The 25,083-nt window shown below is 29.9% G+C and overlaps 7 non-coding genes across 7 annotated transcripts; 3 read left to right on the top strand and 4 right to left on the bottom strand.

Moving 5' to 3' along the window:
- Window positions 1-285: 285 nt before the first annotated feature.
- Window positions 286-357, bottom strand: Trnae-cuc (transfer RNA glutamic acid (anticodon CUC)). The gene has a single exon. It is a non-coding gene; the product is annotated as a tRNA-Glu (tRNA).
- A 118-nt stretch (window positions 358-475) lies between these two features.
- Trnag-ucc (transfer RNA glycine (anticodon UCC)) lies at window positions 476-547 on the top strand. The gene has a single exon. It is a non-coding gene; the product is annotated as a tRNA-Gly (tRNA).
- Window positions 548-5,769: 5,222 nt separating this feature from the next.
- Window positions 5,770-5,841, bottom strand: Trnae-cuc (transfer RNA glutamic acid (anticodon CUC)). The gene has a single exon. It is a non-coding gene; the product is annotated as a tRNA-Glu (tRNA).
- A 2,268-nt stretch (window positions 5,842-8,109) lies between these two features.
- On the top strand, window positions 8,110-8,181 carry Trnag-ucc (transfer RNA glycine (anticodon UCC)). Its single transcript has one exon. It is a non-coding gene; the product is annotated as a tRNA-Gly (tRNA).
- Window positions 8,182-14,384: 6,203 nt separating this feature from the next.
- Trnae-cuc (transfer RNA glutamic acid (anticodon CUC)) lies at window positions 14,385-14,456 on the bottom strand. The gene has a single exon. It is a non-coding gene; the product is annotated as a tRNA-Glu (tRNA).
- Window positions 14,457-14,574: 118 nt separating this feature from the next.
- On the top strand, window positions 14,575-14,646 carry Trnag-ucc (transfer RNA glycine (anticodon UCC)). The gene has a single exon. It is a non-coding gene; the product is annotated as a tRNA-Gly (tRNA).
- Window positions 14,647-19,187: 4,541 nt separating this feature from the next.
- On the bottom strand, window positions 19,188-19,259 carry Trnae-cuc (transfer RNA glutamic acid (anticodon CUC)). The gene has a single exon. It is a non-coding gene; the product is annotated as a tRNA-Glu (tRNA).
- Window positions 19,260-25,083: the final 5,824 nt, after the last annotated feature.

Here is a 25,083-nt window from a genome sequence, read left to right as displayed (position 1 = left end):
TTCTTTTGAGTTTCTTTCTATAATTCATTCTTTTTCTTTCTTTTGATTTTTCTTTCCTTCTATAATTCGTTTCATTACTTCTTTTTTCTTCTTTTTTCTTTCTTTTTTCTTTACTTCTTCATCTAATAATCACAGAAAATATCTCGAACTAAAAACGAAATTCAGTTTATGCACTTAATTTCATTTTTGTTTCTTTAAAAAAAAAATCCTATCGGTTAAAAAATAAATACTTACAATCTGTAGCTATTTTCATTCAATCCTGTAAGAAAAACATTAAAAAGGTATTTCCCAAGCGGGGAATCGAACCCCGGCCGCCGCGGTGAGAGCGCGGAATCCTAACCACTAGACCACTTGGGAGATATAATCGTCAGCGTTTATAACTATTATTACAATTTTAAAAACATATACCAATAACTTTAATTTGATACAACAGACTAAAAATACATATTCCTCGCTTATAACTCTGAGTCAGACAGCGTCGGTGGTGTAACGGTTAGCATGGTTGCCTTCCAAGCAGTCGATCCGGGTTCGACTCCCGGCCGACGCATGTATATTTTTATTTTCCTTATATTTTTTTACAGCTTCTTAAACCGCTCGTTAGGAAACGTAAACATTACTACATAAAAAAGAATTCCTAGCATTGAATTACTGTAAACGTTCATATGTCGTTTGACAAAGTAAGGCAATTATTTATTATACATTAGGGATAGAAACCAAAGAAACTTTTCTTCCTATCCTTGAACTCCATTCAAAGCAACATTTTTGTTAAACGCCATGTAGACGTTAGGTTCATATGAAAAAACTAGCTGTGCCCAGGGAATTAAGTAACATAAAATTCACGATTTATATATATATTTATGATTTCTTTGTACATCGGAATTTAAAATATAATTTCAGATTTTATTTCACCAGGTCTTTTTTTGTAGGGTGGGGGTTACAGCTTATTGTTAATTTTATTATTATTCAGTTTGAAACTTCTTTCTTTTTCATTTTTTTTTTTTTTTTGTAAATTAAATAAAAAAAATTTTATACGTTTCTGATTGAGACGTTTTCTTATGCAAATACAACCAAGGGCCTAGCTTGGTTGTAAAATACGCTTAAATATATTTTAATTCATGCAGATTTGGTATTAATTATTACAGAGCAAATTCTCTATCGAATTTTTCTGGAGATTTTCTGTGATTATAAAATGAGGTGGTAAAGAAAGAAAGAAAGAAAGATTGAGAGGAAATAAATAAGAAAAGAAATAAAAGAAAAAAAAGAAAGAACTATAGAAAGAATATCAAAAGAAGAAGAAAGACAAAAAGATATGCCGACATGTTGAAATGTACATTACATGTCCATTTCAACTTGTCTATATATTTCTGGACGCGATATTCATCCCTTAAATCAAAGGTTTTACTCGTTATAAATCATCCCTGATGTATAATTAATATTTTCTGTTAATTTCAGCGTTATGTGACCTATAGTTTAAGAGTTTATCGGTTAAATATTTACATATGGACACATACATCTAGTATATTATCTATAAAGGTTAACAAAATTGATGTTATGAAAGAAATGTGCGTATACAGGGTGGAACGATAAAGGTGTCGACATAAAACAACACTAAAGCTTTGTTTTTAAACTTATTGAAAAAAATCAATTCAGTTAACTTGATTATAGAGTAGAGCTGACATCTATTCAGTGTAACCGCCTTCCGCTTTAATCACTGCCTCGTTTACGGGTCCGGAACTGTCTGTCTTTTCCACGGCGGAAGCTCGGCGAATACTCGGCATATAGCGGCGGTCAGGTTGGTTTTGCTATTGTGAGAGATCATGTTGGTGATATTCTTACCTCATGTTCGGATCGGGGAAGCACCCATCCAGGTACACTTCGGTGTTGACTTTCAAGCCGACTTCGAAGATGTGAGGTGGCATGATGTCGCCATTACTTGAAACTACAACAAAAGACCATAACCGTAGCTGGAGACTTCTTTTTTCATTACCCTGGACACATCCCTGTTATTCGTGGCAGTCCACTGATGCATTTTGAGAGTGCTGACAATGGTCCCGTTTCATCACTTGGATCTGTAGGGAGCAATCTCGTTCGTTGAACATTTTGTCACTTTCAGAGAGAATAGAAGGCTCCCATCGCTTTTGGGATTTGTACACAACTGGCCAATTAGTAGATGGTTTGCAAAAAAAAAAAAAAAAAAAAAAAGCAAGAAGACCGGGTTTCATCAAACGGAAATGGAACCATGTCGTCTTTTCTAGGGCGATAATTTTATCGTTCCACTCTGTACACGTACATCTTGATGACTTGCAATGCTATTTTCCTTATCAAGTCTCTTAATTCTGTAGAACCATTGTGCTCGACATTTTGAAGGCGTTCGATAGAGCGTTTTATTCTGAACTTCAACCCTATCGTATTGATATTATTAGTTTTTTTTCTGGTTGAGATTTGCTAATCATTCTCTTTTTGTATCTGATTTGTGTCCCACGTGGCTCTATTTGAGACCCAACACCTTTTTCGTCTCATTACCAATGATGTTGTTCAAAAATTTAATATCTATGCTGATGATTTCATTCTTTATTCTCGTAGTACTTCTCCATCTCCCTCGTTTCAGTTGAAATATGCAGTTAATCTTGATGTTAACCTGGGTTCAGTTGTAGATTGGGATACCAAATGACTTTTTTCGTTTTAATCGTGTTAAGATTCAACTGATGTATTTCAATCGTAGATGTGTCTCTTTTTTTCTTTTTAAGATTCACATGTATAATCTGGAGGAAAAATCGACTTTGAAATTTTATTATTTTTATTTCTAATCAAATCTTTCTTAAAGTATATATATTAGATCCATTGCTCTTTCTAATTTCGTAAAGTCGTTTCTTCTCTATCGCTGCAAACACTTTCTCGCAAAAACAAAATGGAAACGGTATAAACCCTGTGTGGGTTGAACTGGCTTCCTCCAAAAGAGGAAGTTCCATGGGAGTATGAAATTCACTAGCGGTCCATAATCGCATGTATATCCCCATTAGGGGAGATGACGATGTTAGGTTTTTGCAACTTTTGAAGGGAGGTGTCGATGTCCTCCTACAGGCACAGCGCTTGGAATTCCCAAATTGGTCACCCATTTGGTAATGACCAGGCTGAATTTTGCTTAACTTCAGAGATCTAACGAGAACCGGTGTGCCAACGTGATTATGCTGTATTTCTTTCTCGCACCTGAGGTTATTCTCTATCTCTACAAATCCAATGTCAGAGCAAGGTATGGAGTACTGTTGTCATATTTGAACTGGTGAATCTTTGTCCCATTTGAACCTTTCTGATAATGTGCAAAAACGTATCTATAATTTGATTGGTCCAATCCTTTCTTATTCTCTGCAAGCTTTCTCTTACAGATGTGATGTTGCTAATCTCAATATTTTCTATGAATATTATGTGTTTTTTTGTTGTTTTTTTTTAGAATAAGCTGATCTACCCCTGCTTACTTTGTCTCAGCTCAGTTGACTCGTTTTTTGGTCTTCGTTAATTCTCTCATTATAATACCGCTTCATATTCCATCACCTACTTTCTAAGACCCGCTCGTGCAATACTTTTCCTAGTCTTTCTCCCCCCTCTACATATGGCCTTGATCTTTTCAAAACTAAGACCAATAGGCATCAACTGTTTTTGTGATAATCATATTTCGTTATTGTTAGCTCTTTAGAACTAGTAGCTTCACCCCTTGTCTGGAGCAATTCTACATCGCTGTTTTGTTAATATATAAATGAGTCTATACAGTCAAACTGCACTATTAGGGATTTTCCATACACGATCTTTCCTTTTCTTTTACTATTTTTTCCTTGTTCTTTTTATTGTGGAAATCGCTCTGGACAACACATGAAACCACTTTATGTAAGGAGCTAATAAGAACGAAAGTTTATTATTGCAAAGAGTGGAGATACCTATTGACCTGTTTTTGAAAAAAACAAAGGCTATTTGCTTTCTTTCTTTTCTTTCTTCCCTTTTTATATTTTTTATATTTCATCCATTTCTTCTATTCGTTCCTTTTTTTTTTTTTTTGATTACAAGGTGGTCACAATTTATCAAGGCCTGGAGGGCACTCAGGGATAAGGGTTATTGCGTGTACAGTACGTTAGTGTTGAGATTTGATAAAGTGTCTACTTAAGGGGCGGTTCACCAGGAATTTCTTTCTTTCTTTCTTTAGTTCTTATTCATTTTCTTCTCTTTTTTCCTCACTTTTTCTTCCATTTCTTTCTTTGATAAATCATGTTGTTGCCTTTTTTCTTTTTTCGTTTTTACTTTCTTTCATTTTCTGGAATTTAATTTCTCTTTCTTTTCTCGCTTTCATTTGCATTTCCTTTATTTTTATTGCATTTTTATTTCATTCAATTTTGTTTTCTTTCTTTTTTTTTCGTTTTATTTCCGTAATTCTTTTTCCTTTCTTTTCCATTTACTTATTGATTTTATATTTTTCACGATCTTATTTTCTTTCTGTTTTTTATTCCTTCTTTTTTTTTAAATTATTTTTATTTCATTTATTTTTCTATTTCCGTTCCTTTCTTTCCCATTTAATTATTGATTCGACATTTCGTGTTTTTACTTTCTTCCTTCTTTCTTTCTTTTTTTGTTTAAATTATTTTTCCTTCATTTTTTCTTAAATTTCTATTTCCATTGCTTTCGTCATTTTTCTTCTTTCTTTCATGTACATTTTTTCTACATTTCTTCCTTTCTATTATTCGTTGTCTTTCTTTGTTTTTTTTCTTTCCTTCCTTCTTTTATATTTATTTATGTATATTTTCTTCCTTCATTAAATAACTTGTATATTTCTTTCCATTTATCTTTTGTTTTTACTTTCTTTCTGTAGTACTTTCTTCTTATACTTTTTCTTTCTATCTATTTTGTTCGTTTTCATTCTCTTTCATTTTTCTTTCATTTGTTTTATTTCTTTCCTTATATTTCTTTTTATGTTTCGTTTTCTTTTTTTCTATCTATCTTTCTTACGATATTCTTGTTCTTCCCTATTTTTTCCTTTCTATATTTCTTTCTTTTTCTTTCTTTCTTTTTCTTTCTAAGTTACTTTCTTTCTATTTCCTTTTTCTACTTTTCCCCTTTATTTTTTCTGTCTTTCTCTTTTTCTTTCTTTATATAGTTCTTTCTTTTTGTCTTTCTTTTTCTTTTGTCATTTTTCTATATTTCTTTCTTTTTTATTTCTTTAGATTTTTCTTTCTTTCTATATTTCGTTTTGTTTCGTTTCGTTTCTTTCTTTTTTTTTACCACCTCATCTAATAATCAATTTATTCCTTCCTTTCTATTATTCCTTGCCTTTCTTTTTTTTCTTTTCTTCTTTCTGTCTTCTTGATATTTATTCATTTATTTATTTAGATTTTTCTTCCTTTATTTAATTACTTGTATATTTCTTTCAATTTATGTTATTTTGTTTTTACTTTCTTTCTGTAGTACTTTTTCTTTCTATACTTTTTTCTATCTTTCTTTTTCTAGTTTTCCCTTTATTTTTTAATTTTTTTAATTTTTTTTATTTTTTTATATTTCTTTTATATTTCTTTATACAGTTCTTTCCTTCTATATTTCATTTTTTTCTTTCTTTCTTTGCCACCTCATCTAATAATCACAGAAAATATCCAGAACTAAAAACGAATTTCAATTTATGCCTCTAATTTCATTTGTTTCTTTTCTCCAAAAAAATATCCTATCGGTAAAAAAAATGAATACTTACAATTTGTAGCTATTTTCAGTTAATACTTTAAGAAAATCAAAATAAATTTCCCAAGCGGGGAATCGAACCCCGGCCGCCGCGGTGAGAGCGCGGAATCCTAACCACTAGACCACTTGGGAACACCTGCTAAGACACGGAAATAACTATACATATTCAGAATGGTAGTTGTGCAATATTTAACCAATAATTGTAATTTAATCTGAAAAACCTAAAAATAAATATTTATCGCATTAAACAATAAATCAGTGAGCGTCGGTGATAGGAACTATCCAAAACAAAAAACGCGGAAGAAAATTAATGTATCATATTCCATTTGTATTTTCTTTAAAAATCTTAAAAGTCTTTGATTTAAAAAAAAAAAAACACTGCTTAACGCTCCAGAAGATATCTCTCTACTGATGCCATTCTCTATCTGTATAAAAGCCAAGTACGTCCAAGGATGGAATACTGCTGCCACATCTGGGCTGGAGCTGCTAAAAACAGCCTATCCTGCCTTGACAGAGTACAAAATAGACTTCGTGGCCTAGTGGGGGGGGCCTTTTCTTTTCCCTGCAGCCTCTCTCTCACAGAAGAGACGTTGCGAGCCTGTCTTTGTTTTATCGTTATTTCCATGGCAACTGCTCGTCTGAGCTCCAATCTCTGGTCTTCCCTCGCCAATATTGGCGAGAAACACCCGTCTAGCTGAAACCACTGTCAATAATTTTCCCCATTCTTTATCGGTGCCTAAATCAAAACGTAGATTACATGAGCAAAGTTTTGGTTTGTTTTACTGTACACATAGATTCGAAAAAGTAAATAAATGTTATCAAAGGCAAGATAAGTTACTTTTCTACCTAACTGGATATGTTTTTAGTGTTTTTATTCAATGTAACATGTTTATTCAGCTCGAAAAACATACAGTGTTTAGCGATATATTGGAAAATTTAAAATGGCGGCCGACTCTTTCTCCGAGACGGTATGTTTGGGGAAATGAGTTATAAATAAATAAAAAAAACAGTCAAAATACTGTTAAAAACCCGACGAGTATATGTCAGCCTATGTCACGGTAACATATATTGAACGAGTTTCTAACAGTATTTTGTCTGTTTTTTTTATTTATAACTCATTTTCCCAAACTTACCGTCTCAAAGAGAGAGTCGGCCGCAATTTTAAATTTTCCAATACATCGGGAAATATTGCATGTTTTTCGAGCTGAATAAACATGTTACATTTAATATGAACACTAAAAACATATCCAGTTAGGTAGAAAAGTAACTTATCTTGCCTTTGATAACATTTGTTTGTTATATATTTGTTTTTTGACAACTTCGAATCTATGTGTACAGTAAAACAAACCACAAAGCTTCTTTCTTAGAAGTGAACGCCTATGGAACTCTCTCCCGTTTGCCTGTTTCCTACCTGACTACAACTTGGATGTCTTCAAGTCCAACATAAACAAATTCCTGATTAATCGCCCCCTGAAGTAAGACACTTTATCAAATCTCCAATACTAACGATTACTACGATATTATCCCATTGATTACTGTACACGCAATAACTCTTATCCCAGAGTGGCTTCCGGGCCTTGATAAGTGGTGACTACCATGTATAAAAAAAAGAAAAACTTTTTTAATAATGCTTTAGAAAAAACGGGTTTGTTTTACTGTACACATAGATTCGAAAAAGTTGTCAAAACAACAAATATATAAATAAATGTTATCAAAGGCAAGATAAGTTACTTTTCTACCTAACTGGATATATTTTTTGTGTTTTTATTCAATGTAACATATTTATGCAGCTCGAAAAACATACAGTGTTTTGTTTACCGATATTGGAAAATTCAAGATAGCGTCTCACACCCTCTTTAACAGGGTAAGTTTGGGAAAAGGTGTTATAAATAAAAAACTATACAAAATACTATTAAAAATCCGCCGAATATATGTCAACCTATGTCACGGTAACATATATTGAGCGAGTTTTTAACAGTATTTTAACCGGTTTTTTATTTGTAACACCTTTTCCCAAACTTACCGTGTTAAAGAGAGAATCAGACGCCATCTTGAATGTTCCAATAAATCGGTAAACACTGTATGGTTTTCGAGCTGAATAAACATGTTACATTGAATAAAATCACGAAAAATATATCCAGTTTGGTAGAAAAGTAACCTATCTTGCCTTTGATAACATTTATTTTTTATATATTTGTTTTTTGACAACTTTTTCGAATCTATGTGAACAGTAATACAAACCCGAAAAAACATACTTCCCAAGCGCGGAATCCTAACCACTAGACAACTTGGGAAGATGTAAGCGAATACGGTTATAACTATAGATAATGATTAAGGTAATTGAAAATTATAACAACTGTAAATTCATCTAAAGAACTAACGTAAATTGATTGTTAGTCAGCGTCGGTGGTGTAACGGTTAGCATGGTTGCCTTCCAAGCAGTCGATCCGGGTTCGACTCCCGGCCGACGCATGAGTTTTTTGTTTTTTTTTTATATCATTTAATATTGAACTTTCCTATTTTTTATCAAACCGTTCGTTGACAAACATGTTCATAAAAATAGTTCCCAGCATTAAATTATTATAAAGGTGTATATGCCGTTTGACAAAGTATGTCAATCGTTTCTCATACATTAATGAAAGATCCAAAGAAACATTTACTCCCATCCCTGAACTCCATTCAACGCAATATTTTTGTTAAAGGCCATGTAGACGTTAATGTCCATATCAAATAACTAGATCTGCCCGGGGGAGGGGGGAGAGGGCAATTAAAAAAAAAATTCACGATATATATATGTTTGTGATTTATTTTACATCGGAATTTAAAATATCGGTATCTTTACTACCTCATCTAATAATCAATTTATTCCTTCCTTTCTTTGGTTTTTTCTTCTTTCTTTCCTTCTTTCTGTCTTGACATTTTCTGTGATTATAAAATGGGGTGGTAAAGAAAGAAAGAAAGAATGAAAGAAAGAAAGAAAGAATGAAAAGAAAAAAAATGAGAAAAAAAAGAAAGAACTATAGAAAGAATATCAAAAGAATGCAATTAATAAAGGAAGAAAAATATAAATAAATGAATAAATATTAAAAAGACAGAAAGAAGGAAAGAAAGAAAAAAACAAAGAATGGCAAGGAATATGTGCACAATAAAACAACCCCCAGCTTTATTATTGTATCTTTATTTCGTTTATTATTTCACCAGGTCTTGCAGGTCGTAAAATACGCTTAAAAATATTTTAATTCATGCAGATTTCGTACTAATTATTATAGAGCAAATTCTCTATGGAATATCTCTATTATAATATTAAAGAAAATCTGTGTGTGTGAGACAGAGAGAGAGGGGGGAGATGAGAGAGAGGGGGAGGGAGAGAGGAGGAAGAGAAAGACAAAGAGAATTTCCTACAACTTCCGCAACGGCCGGGCACATTTCTATGAAATTTCAAAAAAATGTGTATGGCAGTGTTCTTAGATAGGTTTTGTATTGGAACGTCTTCGATAAATATCGATAATCGATATTCGAAAAAAATCAGATTCAAGAAGTAACAGGCGATTTTGACAAAAGTTAGGCAGCCTAACATCATAGGTGCATTTGAAAACAAATTATTACCACACAAGCTGAAAGGTCTTGCATACAAAATCAACATTAGGATCTTTTATATGACAGGAGCACGTTCGAAATAAATGTTTCTGTTTAGAGCACAATTATAGAATGTTACTTGATATTTGCATTTTAAACTTAATTCAAGCCATTATATATAAGAAAATCATTTTATAAAAACCGACACTAGCTTCCGGTGCAACGCGGTCGGTATAAATTAGGACAGTCAATCGATTGATTGAAAAATGGTCGATTTCACCGATTGCGATGGCAAGCTAAGAAATAGAAATATGTCGACATGTTGAAATAAAAATTAATCATTTCAACTCGCCGACATATTTATGTACGTGTTATTCATCCAACCAAAGATTTTACTTGTTATAAATCATCCCTGGTGTCTGATTAATATTTTCTGTTAATTTCAGCGTAATGTGACCAATAGTTTAAGAGTTTATCGGTTAAATATTCATATATGACCTTTTTTTCCTACATATAAACTTGATCTTTTCAAAACTAAGGCCAATAGGCATCTCCTGTTTTTGTGATAATCATGTTTCGTTATTGTTAGCTCTTTACATCAAGTGGCTTAATGCGTTGTCTGAAGCAATTTCCACAAAAGAAATACTGCATCGTTGTTTTTTTTAATAGATAAATGAGTCTCTACAGTCATACCGCACTATTATAGATTTTTCATACACACTCTTTCTTTTCTTTTCCTATTTTTTCCTACTTCTTTTTATGGTAATCGCTCTAGACAAAACATGTAGCCAATTGATGTAAGGAGCTAATGGGAACGAAAGTTTATTATTGTCAAGAGAGGCGATACCTGTCGACGTTATTCTGAAAAAAAAAACAAAAAAACAAAAAACAGTGCTATTTGCTTTCTTTCTTTCTTTTTTTCCTTTTTTATACTTTTAACTTTTTTTTGTCCATTTGTTGTATTCTTTTTCTTTTTTTCTTTCATCAATTTCATTCGTTTCCCCCTTTTTTCTTCACTTTTTCATTTCTTTCTTCGATTAATAATTGTTGTTGTTTTTTTTACTTTCTTTCATGTTCTTGGATTTAGTTTTTCTTTCTTTTCTTTCATTTCCTCTCATTTATTATTGTATTTTATTTCGTTTATTATTGTATTTTTATTTCGTCTATTGTTGTATTTTTATTCTGTTTATTATTGTATCTTTATTTCGTTTATTATTGTATTTTTATTTCGTTTATTATTGTATCTTCATTTCGTTTATTATTGTATTTTTATTTCATTTATTATTGTATTTTTCTTTCGTTTATTATTGTATTTTTATTCCGTTTATTATTGTATTTTTATTTCGTGTAGTATTGTATTTTTATTTCGTTTATTATTGTATCTTTATTTCGTTTATTATTGTATTTTATTTCATTTATTTTTGTATTTTTATTTCGTTTATTATTGTATTTTTATTCCGTTTATTATTGTATTTTTATTTCGTTTATTTTTGTATTTTTATTTCGTTTATTATTGTATCTTCATTTCGTTTATTATTGTATCTTCATTTCGTTTATTATTGTATTTTTATTTCATTTATTATTGTATTTTTATTTCGTTTATTATTGTATTTTTATTCCGTTTATTATTGTATTTTTATTTCGTGTAGTATTGTATTTTTATTTCGTTTATTATTGTATCTTTATTTCGTTTATTATTGTATTTTATTTCATTTATTTTTGTATTTTTATTTCGTTTATTATTGTATTTTTATTCCGTTTATTATTGTATCTTTATTTCGTTTATTTTTGTATTTTTATTTCGTTTATTATTGTATTTTTATTTCGTTTATTATTGTATTTTTATTCCGTTTATTATTGTATTTTTATTTCGTTTATTATTGTATTTTTATTTCGTTTATTATTGTATCTTCATTTCGTTTATTATTGTATTTTTATTTCATTTATTATTGTATTTTTATTTCGTTTATTATTGTATTTTTATTTCGTGTAGTATTGTATTTTTATTTCGTTTATTATTGTATTTTTATTTCGTTTATTATTGTATCTTTATTTCGTTTATTATTGTATTTTTATTTCGTTTATTATCGTATTTTTATTTCGTTTATTATTGTATTTGTAATTCGTTTATTATTGTATTTTTATTTCGTTTATTATTGTATCTGTATTTCGTTTATGATTGTATTTTTATTTCGTTTTTTATTGCATTTTTATTTCGTTTATTATTGTATTTTTATTTCGTTTATTATTGTATTTGTAATTCGTTTATTATTGTATTTTTATTTCGTTTATTATTGTATTTGTAATTCGTTTATTATTGTATTTTTATTTCGTTTATTAATGTATTTGTAATTCGTATATTATTGTATTTTTATTTCGTTAATTATTGTATTTTTATTTCGTTTATTATTGTATCTTCATTCCGTTTATTATTGTATTTTTATTTCGTTTATTATTGTCTTTTTATATCGTTTATTATTGTATTTTTATTCCGTTTATTATTGTATCTTTATTTCGTTTATTATTGTATTTTTATTTCGTTTATTATTGTATCTTCATTTCGTTTATTATTGTATTTTTATTTCATTTATTATTGTATTTTTATTTCGTTTATTATTGTATTTTTATTTCGTGTAGTATTGTATTTTTATTTCGTTTATTATTGTATTTTTATTTCGTTTATTATTGTATCTTTATTTCGTTTGTTATTGTATCTTTATTTCGTTTATTATTGTATTTTTATTTCGCATATTTTTGTATTTTTATTTAGTTTATTATTATATTTTTATTCCGTTTATTATTGTATTTTATTTCGTTTATTATTGTATCTTTATTTCGTTTATTATTGTATTTTTATTTCGTTTTTTATCGTATTTTTATTTCGTTTATTATTGTATTTGTAATTCGTTTATTATTGTATGTTTATTTCGTTTATTATTGTATTTTTATTTCGTTTATTATTGTATCTTTATTTCGTATATTATTGTATCTTTATTTCGTTTATTATTGTATTTTTAATTCCTCTATTGTTGTATTTTTATTTCGTTTATTATTGTATTTTTATTTCGTTTATTATTGTATTTTTATTTCGTCTATTGTTGTATTTTTATTTCATTTATTATTGTATCTTTATTTCGTTTATTATTGTATTTTTATTTCGTTTATTATTGTATTTTTATTTCATTTATTATTGTATTTTTATTTCGTTTATTATTGTATCTTTATTTCATTTATTATTGTATCTTTATTTCGTTTATTATTGTATCTTTATTTCGTTTATTATTGTATCTTCATTTCGTTTATTATTGTATCTTTATTTCATTTATTATTGCATTTTTATTTCGTTTATTATTGTATTTTTATTTCGTTAATATCGTATTTTTATTTCGTTAATTATCGTATCTTTATTTCGTTTATTATTGTATCTTTATTTCGTTTATTATTGTATCTTTATTTCGTTTATTATTGTATTTTTATTTCGTTTATTATTATATTTTTATTCCGTTTATTATTGTATTTTATTTCGTTTATTATTGTATCTTTATTTCGTTTATTATTGTAATTTTATTTCGTTTATTATTGTATCTTTATTTCGTTTATTATTGTATTTTTATTTCGTTTATTATTGTATTTTTATTTCGTTTATTATTGTATTTTTATTTTGTTTATTATTGTATTTTATTTCGTTTATTATTGTATCTTTATTTCGTTTATTATTGTAATTTTATTTCGTTTATTATTGTATCTGTATTTCGTTTATTATTGTATTTTTATTTCGTTTATTATTGTATTTTTATTTCGTTTATTATTGTATTTTTATTTTATTTAATGTTGTTTTCCTTCTTTTGTTGGTTTTCTTTCTCCGTAAATTTTCTGTCCTTTATGTTCTATTTTCTTAAGGATTTTATAATTTTTGTGTTTTTAACTTTTTTGTCTGTTTTCTGTTTCTCCTTTTTTTAAACATTCTTTTCCTTTTTTGTCTTTTTTTTAATTTCTACTGCCATCCTGTTTGTCTTTTTTTAAATTCTTTCTTCCTTTCTATATTTTACATTATTTCTTTCTTCCATCCTTTCTATTATTCCTTGTCTTTCTTTGTTTTTTTTTCTTTCCTTCCTTCTTTCTGTCTTTTTATATCTATTCATTTATTTATTTATATTTTTCTTCCTTTATTAAATTACTTGTATATTTCTTTCTATTTTTTTTTAGTTTTTCTTTCTTTCTATACTTTTTCTTCCTCTCTTTTTTCTATTTTTCCCTTTCTTTTTTTTTCATATTTCTTTATACATTTCTTTCTCCCTATCTTTCGCTTTCTTTCTTTCTTTCTTTCTTTCTTTAGTTCCTTCTTTCCGTCTTTCTTTTCTTTTGACTTTTTGGTACTTGTACAGTTTAATCAAGACATTAAAAAATGAAAATATCGAAAAAAATGTTATATTGTACGTATCCGTTATGGAATGAAGTTCTCCGAAAAAAATATTTCACTTAATTTCATCAAGTAGTTTTTTTTTTACAGCGAAAAAAAAAAAACGATTTGTTATGATACCGAGCAAAAGGTTCGATTTTTAGGAAGAAAAGCTAGCAATAAAGATGGGTGGGGGCGAGTGTCGGCGCTTTAACTTGAGTTATCTCCCCGTGATGTGTTCAACAAATTTCATAATGGCTAACTTCAACGCGCTCTCATAAAAACGTATTTTTCTGCTGTAAAATAAAAATACTCGATCAAATTAAATAAAAAATTTTTTTCGGAGATCTTCAGTCCATAACGAATACGTACAATATAACATTTTTTCAATATTTTCATTTCTTAATCTCTTGATTAAATTGTACAAGTACCGACTTTCTTTCTATATTTCTTTCTTTTTCTTTCTCTCGATATTTCATTTCTTTCTTTCTTTCTTTCTTTCTCTACCTCCTCGTCTAATAATCACAGTATATGGCCAGAACTAAAAACCGAATTCAATTTATGCATTTAATTTAATGTTTTTTTTTTGTTTTGTTTTGTTTCTTTTTCCGAAAAGAATCCTATCGGTTAAAAATTAATATTTACAATCTGTAGCCGTTTTCATTTAATACTTTTAAGAATAACAGAAAAAAAGATGTGCTTCCCAAGCGGGGAATCGAACCCCGGCCGCCGCGGTGAGAGCGCGGAATCCTAGCCACTAGACCACTTGGGAAGATATAAAGGACGGTGTTTATAACTATTATGACAATTAAGAATTATTATACTAATAACTTTAATTTGACCTAAAAGACTAAAAATAATATTTCTTGCGAATAGAATTTAGTCTGTCAACGTCGGTGGTGTAACGGTTAGCATGGTTGCCTTCCAAGCAGTCGATCCGGGTTCGACTCCCGGCCGACGCATGATACTTTTTTTCTTATTTTATTAAATATGTGACATCCTATTGTTCATCAAACCGTTTGTTGACAAACGTAAACATTTGCTTATAAAAAATAGTTCCCAGCATTGAATTACTGCACAGGTTGACATGCCGTTTGACAAAGTAAGTCAATCATTTAATATACAACTAGCAGGGCCCATAAACAGGGATTGCTCGACGGAAGCATACCCCTTCCGCGTAAAAAGTAAAGTGCGGTTGTTGTTGGTGGCTTCCTCCCAACTTTACATGTTAAAAACGGTTTTCGGAATAGATACCCGCAACCTCCGCGAGTGAATTACAGTACAGAATGCAGGTATTTTTAGGGAGTTGGTTTAATGCTTTTCGGGCACTCCCTAATAAAATAAATATTTCAACACAAGCTACTGAATAAACGAACAAACGACTTCGTAAAACTTGCAAGGAAAAGGTTTATTGAAGTAAGGCAAGATGCCATTTAGATATAGCTGGGATAGAACTCGTCTGCCTTTGCCCGGTAGTTATTCCCAAGTGGGGACAGTCGATACCGATGTAGGCAGAGAGGAAGAGAGTGAGGAAACAGGTCCGCTCTCTTTGACGTTTCGCTGGAAAAAGGGAAGAGTTTTTCTTGTCCGGGATGGAAGCAATTATAGTTCCTTAAGGGGGTAAGGAAGATCCCTGCGCTATGCCTCTGATTGGTCAGTATGTGCAATATCGCACAATCAGGGGAGGCACTGACGCACAAGAAAATAGTTCTATTTGTTTCTGCTACATATTTATATCTTGAATAGTACCTGTCTATGCCAAATATTAATGACTTTGTCTTAATGAATATACTGGATAACTTATAACACTCTTCATTCTCAAGAAAATTGGAGAGTTGGATTTGATGTAAAAATTCCTCCGCCCTGCTAAAAAAAAACGTTGTAAAAGCTGAAAAGTGTAAAAGTTGGAGAAGCGGAAAAGTGAGGGGAAAAATACAAGAAACATAGTTCCTCCTCCCAACAAAATAGGTTTCCGTAAACTTAACTATGCATTATTCCCCCTCTCTCCCTAAAAGAACCCTGGGCGGACAGTATGACCCCCCTTCTCTCTAAAGTGAATAACATGAAAATGGTGTTCTTTTACGTTCTTCTTTGGTAGTGGTCAATGTTTGTCACTTTCAGAGTATATAAGGAAACACACTCCGTCATCGTTGAGAGAGAGATAGATAGAGAGAGAGAGAGAGAGAGAGAGAGAGAGAGAGAGAGAGAGAGAGAGAGAGAGTTTTCCACGAGGGCAGAGTTAAACATCAGGTCATTTTTTAATGTGCGTGGGGGTAAACCAGCTCCCCAAAAAGGGGCACTGTGGTTAGTAACAAAAATAAAAAATACATCAGTCATGAAGGATTTTCGTCCATTTACCGAGACCAAAAGAAGATGAGCGCTACACAACCGCCCTACCGTCTCAAATATAAAATTTAAAAAACTTGCAAAACGATTTGTCATATTTAGTTCATAGCAACCGTAAGTTAAAAAGGTACTTATACAGTTTAATCAATGCATATAAAAATGTAAATATTGAGAAAAAATTATATTGTACATACCTGTTATGGAATGAAGTTCTCCGGAAGAAAACGTCACTAAATTGGATCGGGTATCATAACAAATTGTTTTTTCGCTGTAAAAAAAAACCTACTTGATCAAATTAAGAGTAGTTTTTTTCTTAATAAATTAACTTATTTAATAAATAAATAAATTGACTTCTTTTAATAAAGAGAATGTGGAAAACACTAGCTTTTTTTGTTTGTCTGAAAACAGACTTTAATTAACTGTTTTAGACTTTCTCGTTATGTTAATTTCTCATTTTGTGTTTTTTTTTTAATCCAAAATTGTTTCATTATGCTAATTTATTATTTTTTTATTTGTATTATAAAAAAGTGTTTCCGACATTTAAGAAAAAAATTAAAAATAGTCGATGGTCTGCCCTTGTTGACCCATACTTCCAACATTTTTCCGCCAGGGGTCGTTAGTGTCCTTAGCTCTCAAACAAGATGTGTAGCGAAGCTTCGATAAAACGTCTGCTAATATTAGATTTTCTTAAATAAAAAAAAAACTACTTGATCAATTTACGTGATTTTTTGGAATATAACATCTTCATGCAGTGACAAGTACGTACATTATAAAGATTTTTTTCCAAATGTTTCTTATAAAAAAGTTTTTTGGGGCCCCGTTATATACAAGAACCCTTCTTTTTTAAACAACATTTTTCCTGCATATTTTTTAGTTTCTATTGCCGTTTCTTTCGTCGTTTTTCTTTCTTCTTCCTTTCTTTCTTTTACATTCTTTCTTTATTTATTCATTTCTATTATTCGTTTTTTTTTCTTACTTTTTTCTTTCTTTTTTATATTTATAGTTATTTATTCATTCATTTCTATTTTTTTCCTTTATTTTATTATTCGTATATTTCATTCAATGTATCTTTTTGTCTTTTTTTTCTTTCTTTCTATACATTCTCTTTCTACGTTTTTTTTTTCATTCTTTTTCCTTTTATTTCTATTTCTCTTTTTTCTATGCTTCCTTTTTTTTTTTTTTTTTTTTTTTTTCATTTTTACCCCAAACAAAGCAAAGTGCCACTTTGATGTTTGGGGCTACAATCGGGGGCCATAAATTGCAGTGATACTATATAGGGAGTTGAGCTGCAAGGTGTCTGTTCACATTACACTTGAACTTCTGCATGTCAGTACAGTTGGGAAAGCAGGCACTCAGAAGTGGAGTTCCAAAGTATAGCAGTTCCGTTTTCCTGCTTCCCTCCGGACTACAACTTGGATGTCTTCAAGTCCAATGTTAAATTCCTAATGAACCGCCCCCTTAAGTAAACACTTCATCAAATCTCCACACTAATGTAATGTACTTGCAATAACCCTTATCCTTGAGTGGCTTCCGGGCCTTGATAAGTGGTGATCACTGTGTAAAAAAAAAAAAGTTCTGGGAAAGAAACTATTAGAGTAGAAGGCTTTCTTATATCAACGGATATCTACTGTGAAGGGGTGGGATTTTGCTGCATGTCGGGTTTGTCAGGGGTATTTACGTCGAAGAGGTACGAGGGCTTGTATTTTGTCAGAGCATCCACCATTAAAATACTTGTAGAACACGCAGAGGCATGCAACATCCGTCGATGGGACAGATGTTGAAGCTTAGATGACAGTTCAGCAACTATCAAGTTGGCGACTCTTTTGAACCCTCTCCAGGAGCGAGAGATTAGTAGCAGGTGCAGCAGCCCAAATGTGACAACAATACTCCATATATCGGCAAATGGTGGGCTTGTAGAGATACAGGATACTTTCAGGCGTAAGTAATTTTACTAACACGGTAGAGAGCGCAACGGCCCTGGTAATGCTCTCAATGCATCGGTTCCGACTCATGTTGCCTGTGAACGTTAAGCCAAGGAGTTTGAAAGAAGTACTTTCAGGTAATGTATCTTTAGCCGTAGCTATTGTTGGTTGAGAAGGTTTCTTTGTAATTGTTGAAGGAAACAAGCTTAGTCTTGGCAGCATTGAATGCGTCCATCCATTTTTGTCTCCATTCAACTACAGATTTGAGTTCCGTTCTTTCCCAATTTTCTTCTTTGCGTTTCTTCTTTTCCTTTCTTTCTTTTTCTTTCTAAATTCCTTTCGGTATTTTTTTTAGATTAGGTCCACTTCCACAATTTTCTTTTAAATGACGACTATATGGGTTTTCAACTCTGCTGAATACGGAAATAGCATTGAAATTTTGCAGAAATAAGTAGTTATCGAGATATAAAAAAAAAAATTTATGCATTGTATTTGTCGGCCATCTTTGTTACTCGCGTAGATTCGTTTATGGCGCTCCCGCACGCATGTAATAAAGATGGCCGCCAAAGAATACAATGCATAATATAACTTTTTATATCTCGATAACTACTTATTTCTGCAAAATTTCAATGTGATTTCCGTATTCAGCATAGTAAAAATCCTGTAAAAGTCATCATTTAAAAGAAAATTGTGGCGGTGGACCTAATATAAAAAAATACCTTACTTTCTTTCTGTAGTGATTTCTTTCTTTCTATCTTTCTTTTTCTTTCTTTTTGTAGTTCTTTCTTTCTGTCTTTACTTTTTCTTATTCTTTCTTTCTATTTTTGTGTCCTTCTATAATTCGTTTCTTTCTTTCTTAACCACCTTCTCTTTTTTTTTCTCTCTTTTTCTTTCTAAATTACTTTCTTTCTATTGTTATTTCTTCCTTTATTTTTCTTTTTTATATTGTTCTTTCTTCCTGTCTTTCGCTTTCTTTCCTTCTATAGTTCTTTCTTTCTTTCTTTTTCTTTTGATTTTCTATATTTATTTATTTCGATTTTTCTTTCCTTCTATATTTCGTTTCCTTTCTTTCTTTCTTTCTTTATCACCTCATCTTATAATCACAGTAAATATCCCGAACTAAAAGTGAAATTCAATTTATGCATTTATCGGTTAAAAAATTAAATACTTACAATTTGTAGATGTTTTTAAGTTAATGCTTTAAGAAAAACAGACAAAAAAAAAAAAAAACGTATTTCCCAAGCGGGGAATCGAACCCCGGCCGCCGCGGTGAGAGCGCGGAATCCTAACCACTACACCACTTGGGAAGATATACATTCTGCAGATTATAACTATTATGACAATTTAGAAAAGGTATACCAACAGTTGTAATTGGATCTAAAAGACTAAAAATAAAGCGTGAATTAGGCGGCGTCGGTGGTGACGGTTAGCATGGTTGCCTTCCAAGCAGTTAATCCGGGTTCGATTCCCGGCCGTCGTATGATGTTTTGCGATCGTTTTGCATGCAAGCCCCCTTTTTATTTTAAATACTTTTTTTGCAGGAAGTTAAGTATAAGGTCAGACATGCTCTATAAAAATATCCCAACTGCCCCGTGGACACTTTTTGATGAAGGTGTCTCAGGCGACTAACAATAAACCCACTTTACATTAAATAAGACACTAAAAACTTATCCAGTTAGGTAGAACGGTAACTTATCTTGCCTATTCGGTTCAAAAAACATACAGTGCTTACCGATGTATTTGAAAAATGCAAATGGCAACAGACTCTGTGTTGAATATGTAAGTTTGGAAAAATGAGTTAAAACTAAAAAACTATACAAAATGCTGTTAGACACTCACCGAACATATATCAGCCTATGTTATTAGTGAGTGGGTTTCAAACAGTATTTTGTAGAGTTTTTTAGTTTTAACTCATTTTCCCAAACTTACGTATTTAATACAGAGTCCGTCGCCATTTACATTTTTCAAATACATCGGTAAGAACTGTATGTTTTTCGAGCTGAATAAACATTTTGCGTTAAATAAAAACACTAAAAACATATCCAGTTTGGTAGAAAAGTAACTTATCTTGCCTTTGATAACATTTATTTGTTATATATTTGTTTTTTTGACAACTTTTTCGAATCTATGTGTATAATAATACAAACCCCCAACGCCTTCTTAGAAAGAAGGCAAAGCGTTGGAGAGTGGACCTTGTTGATTTTAATAGAATTGACAACAACAAAACCATTGTCGAAGCTAATCGCCAATAACATATCCTAGGCTGATACGAAACATTTCGTATGAATGCATCACGGCATATCAATCTTTTGTTTTGAGTGGAAATGCTAAAATTGCACAATATATATATAATTATTTTTTTACTATAATAATTAAATACCTACAGACACTAGTGTTTCATCCTTTCGGGATTCTTCAGTGCAGGGTGTCACGATTACTACCAGTCGAACGATTCGAACCCCGCGACACGAGACATCTCTGGCTCGATTAGCGGAGGCCGTATCCATTCGGCTACCATTAACCGTGTGAAATAGCGTTGAATTTTAAACATTTTAATTTAAATGTTCATTAATTCAAACATTTTAATTTAAATGTTCATTAATTTAAATGTTAATTTAAATGTTATATATATATATATATATATATTTAAATGTTAAATTTAAATGTTATATATATATATATATATATATATATATATATATATATACTTCAGAATAGTTTTTATTTAACAATCAGTTGTTATGGAAACGTGAGATTGTTGGTTTACAAAATATTACTGGCAGTATTATTCTATAAGTTATCCCATCTAAACAAGAATTGCTCGATATGCAAAATAGAGCAAATAAATTTTCTGCAAATCCTCCTGCTACGGGACTTCTGATAAATTTATTATTTTGACTTTGACTTTCCAAATAGGGTGCATACCTTTATAAGTATTTGCTAATATTTTCTCTCCTCTGATGAGATGGTAGACATCGAAACCCTATAGGTTAAGGAGATTTATAGTGCGTCAATTATAAATTAAAGAAAATAATAAAAGAAATAAATAAATTAATACAATTAACATGATGGATGATCACATTTTAATGTATATACTTTCTCTTTAGGTCCTGTCTCCCCCCTTTACACTTAAATATGATGTAGTCCTAGTTATAAATAGGCAATGTTTGAGTTGAAACAGCCAGAGTTGTCCTTGGCCTGACGAAGCGATTCCCTTACTGGGTTTTCGCTGAAACATGTATGCTTGTGTGTAGCCATTTGTTTGTAAACTAAATTCACTTATATATATATATATATATATATATATATATATATATATATATATATATATATATATATATATATATACTTTCACTACACCGATGAAAACTGAAGGACCGGTCGAAAATTATGTAGTGATAAAAAAAGTTTTTTAATTTTTTTCATAATATTATTTTGTATTCCTGCACGTCACCAATTAAAAACGAATAAAGAAAAGTTATAAGCTTTTATACTTTTCGTATTCTTTTTTATTCATATATATATATATATATATATATATATATATATATATATATATATATATAAAATAAATAAATATATATATATATAAAATAAATAAATATATATATATATGTAAAATAAATAAATATATATATATATAAAATAAATAAATATATATATATATATAGATATAAAATAAATAAATATATATATAAAATAAATATATATATATATAAATATATATATATATATATAAAATAAATATATATATATATACATAAAATAAATAAATATATATATATATAAAATAAATAAATATATATATATATATATATAAAATAAATAAATATATATATATAAATATATATATATATAAATAAATAAATATATATATATATAAATAAATAAATAAATATATATGTATATATATAAATAAATAAATAAATATATGTATATATATATAAATAAATAAATATATATATATATGTATATATATATATATAAATAAATAAATATATATATATAAATAAATAAATATATATATATATATATATATATATATATATATATATATATATATAAACAAATTCGTAGGCAATAAAAAGCGCTGAGGTCTGCATTTTTCGGCCATTTTTGCCCGTACCTACAGTGAATGCTGAAATCAGTCTTCACACTTTAAGCATATATTGATCGGTAGATAATTAAAGACACGTCTGCATTTTAGCTTGTTTTATTATTCATTTTCAAGAGTTTGATTCGAGACAAGAGGAGACAATCACGAACTATTTTCCTGGAAATAGACGTAATCCTTTAAATTACTCACTAATAGGTTCCGCACTGTCAACCAAACTTCAACCTCTGTCCCATCAATGAAATGTTGTATCCCGGTGCCTATATTACAAGTGCCCCCACAAAGTCCAAGCCCTTGTACCCCTGGGCGTAAATACCACCGACTAATTTGACAGACAGCAAAATCCCACCCCTACACGATAGAGATCTCTAGATGCCAGAAAGCCTTCTACTCAAATATTTTCTTTCCTTGAACTTTGGAATTCCCTGCCAGGCCCCTGCTTCCCTGACTGTACTGACATGCAGAAGTTCAAGTGTATTGTGAACAGACATCTTGCTGCTCAACTCCCTACAGAGTATCCCTGAAATTTTGTTCCAAATAAACCCTTTAAATTCAAGTGACACTGTGCCTTATTTGAGGTGAAAAAGCAGTAAAAAACAAAAAAAACATTTGTGACTACCTGAGATACTCATTTTAGACGGTATCTTCCTGTAACCACACCCTAAGTGCATTTTATTCTTATTTCTTTATTATTTGACTTCAATTACACCTGCATAACTTTTTGATAAAATGACCTTCCAGACTTGTAACTTTTATTTTGTAAGAATTCCAAATTTGTTTCTGTCGGGTTTATGATTTTTATAAAAAAAATTTTTTTTTTTAAAGTAACAGAACGGATTTCCTGGGACCCCCTCCCCCCCAAAATGGCTAAAATTGACACTTTTGTATTGTTAAAAAAAATTGATGCCTTGGATTTTTATAAAACTTTCTGAAAAGTTGTAACTAATTGATTTCTATATAATTTTGTTCGTCTATTCTTTGCCACAATTCCTGGGTGTGCCCCAGAGGCTCTTTTAGGGCTAATAAAAACACTCCATTTTTGGAACTATTTAACCATATTTGTCCAAAATTTTTTGTGCATATCTATTTAGCAGTTTTGCATGGTGCGTAACTCAATTTTAAATATGTTAAGGTCTTTGGGGCTAAAATGGGTGGGAGTGGGGGATAATAAACTTTGTTATTTCTTTTTTTGCATGGTGCAGAACTCAAAAATGTTAAGGCCTAAAACTGCACCGTTTGTTCATTTTCACCAGGATTTGACATCCCCTGGGGACTTTTGGGGGTTAAATGGGGCGGGAGGGGGGGCGGAATGCTACACTTAGTGATTTTTTATGCCTCGTTCACTGTGCACTCACGGGGGACCATGCATGCTTAGGTGTATCAGAATTTTTGTAGGAATTTTTGACACCCCTAACATGAAACTCCGAATAAAAATCTCGTAATTTCTCTGTTAAAAGTGGGTTATTTATTTTCTTTATGGATTATACTTCCAAAATAAACTATTAAAGTTGTTTTAAAAGTAATAGAATTTTTTTTTTTTTTTTTTTTTTTTTAAACAGTAATGAATTTTCTGAACTCAATATTTTTCAATTTTTAAACTTTAAAAATCTATCAAAATTTTTCTATGGATTCAATTTTTACGATATTTTCAGGGTCAATGTGAAATTTTATGTTCTTTCCAATAAACCGAATATAATATTTTAGACAAACGTTTTTTTTTTAATTCACCCCCATATTTTCAAGTTTCTATTAAAAAGTAAATAATTAATTTACTCACCGAAAAGTAAATAATTAATTTACTCTATTTATTGATTTATTGAAGAGAAAAGGTCAATAAATAATATATTCAAATTTAAAACAAAAAAACGTAGTGTTTTTTAGAAGTTTACCTGTAAAGTTTGAAGTTTAAAACCTTTTTTTTTAAACCACGTTATTTGTTTTTTCTTTTTTTTTTTTAATGGAATCTTGGTCCTTGCTCCTTTAATTGAAAAAAAAATTAGGGCTTGAATTACATTTTTCGAGGTGTTATAAGCTTGGAAAGACAGGGGGGTCGAATAATGCACGCCTTCCATTTTGAAATGTCTATTAAAAAGTAAATAATTAATTTATGTTTAATAGGTTTATATATCACAAATTGAAGAGAAAAGTTCAATAAATAATATATTCAAATTTAAAACAAAAAAAAAAGAACTGTTTTTTTATAAATTTACCTGTAAAGTCCGAAGTTTAAAACTTAAAAAAAAAAAAAAACACGTTGTTTTTTTTTGTTTTTTTTTTTTTAATGAAACCTTGGTCCTTGCTCCTTTAATTGAAAAAAATATTAGGGCTTGAATTACATTTTTCGAGGAGTTATAAGCTTGGAAAGATGGGGTGGAATTATTCACTATTTTCACGAAATGCTTCTGCTTCAGTTGCTTCACTAGTTTTTATTTATTTCATCCCAGAAAAAGACATATTGCCACGAACATAAGGATCATATCTATGTAAGGATCTGAGCAATGAGATGTGTGTTCACATGTCAGTACAGTCAGGAAAGCAGGAGACTGTAAAGGAATTCCAAAGTCTAACAGTTCGAGGGTGGAAACTATTAGAGCAGAAGGCTTTACGGCATTTAGGAACCTCTACTCTACAGCGAGTGATTTCCATAAAAGAAGTTGTCTCCCTTTACATTAAGATGAAAAACAAAGCAAGGGAGATAACACGCATAATAAATGTGTGTTATCTCCCTTGCTTTGTTTTTGTGGATTTATTGACTGGGAAAATAAAGATGGCTGATGAGAGCCTGCTAGACCGGTTTAAACATTGCAAGAATAACACTTAAGATGAGAACAGTAGTTTGAATAATTCAAATAATACAAAGTAGTTTTAGTTACAGCATTTCCTAATGAGGGAAGAGAATTTTTTGGTTCTATTTTTTTTTGTTGTTGTTTTATTAATTTATTTGGTAAAAAAACACACAAAAAATAACATTCTATTTCTCATAAATTGATATAGTCAACAGAATCTAATAGATTGAA

The sequence above is a fragment of the Euprymna scolopes genome, chromosome 18 (genome assembly GCF_053919585.1).
Source record: "Euprymna scolopes isolate OS-2025 chromosome 18, ASM5391958v1, whole genome shotgun sequence".
NCBI classification, from domain to species: Eukaryota; Metazoa; Mollusca; class Cephalopoda; order Sepiida; family Sepiolidae; genus Euprymna; species Euprymna scolopes.
The sequence above is the reverse complement of the archived record's forward strand: the minus strand, read 5'-3'. Positions and strand labels throughout refer to the sequence as shown.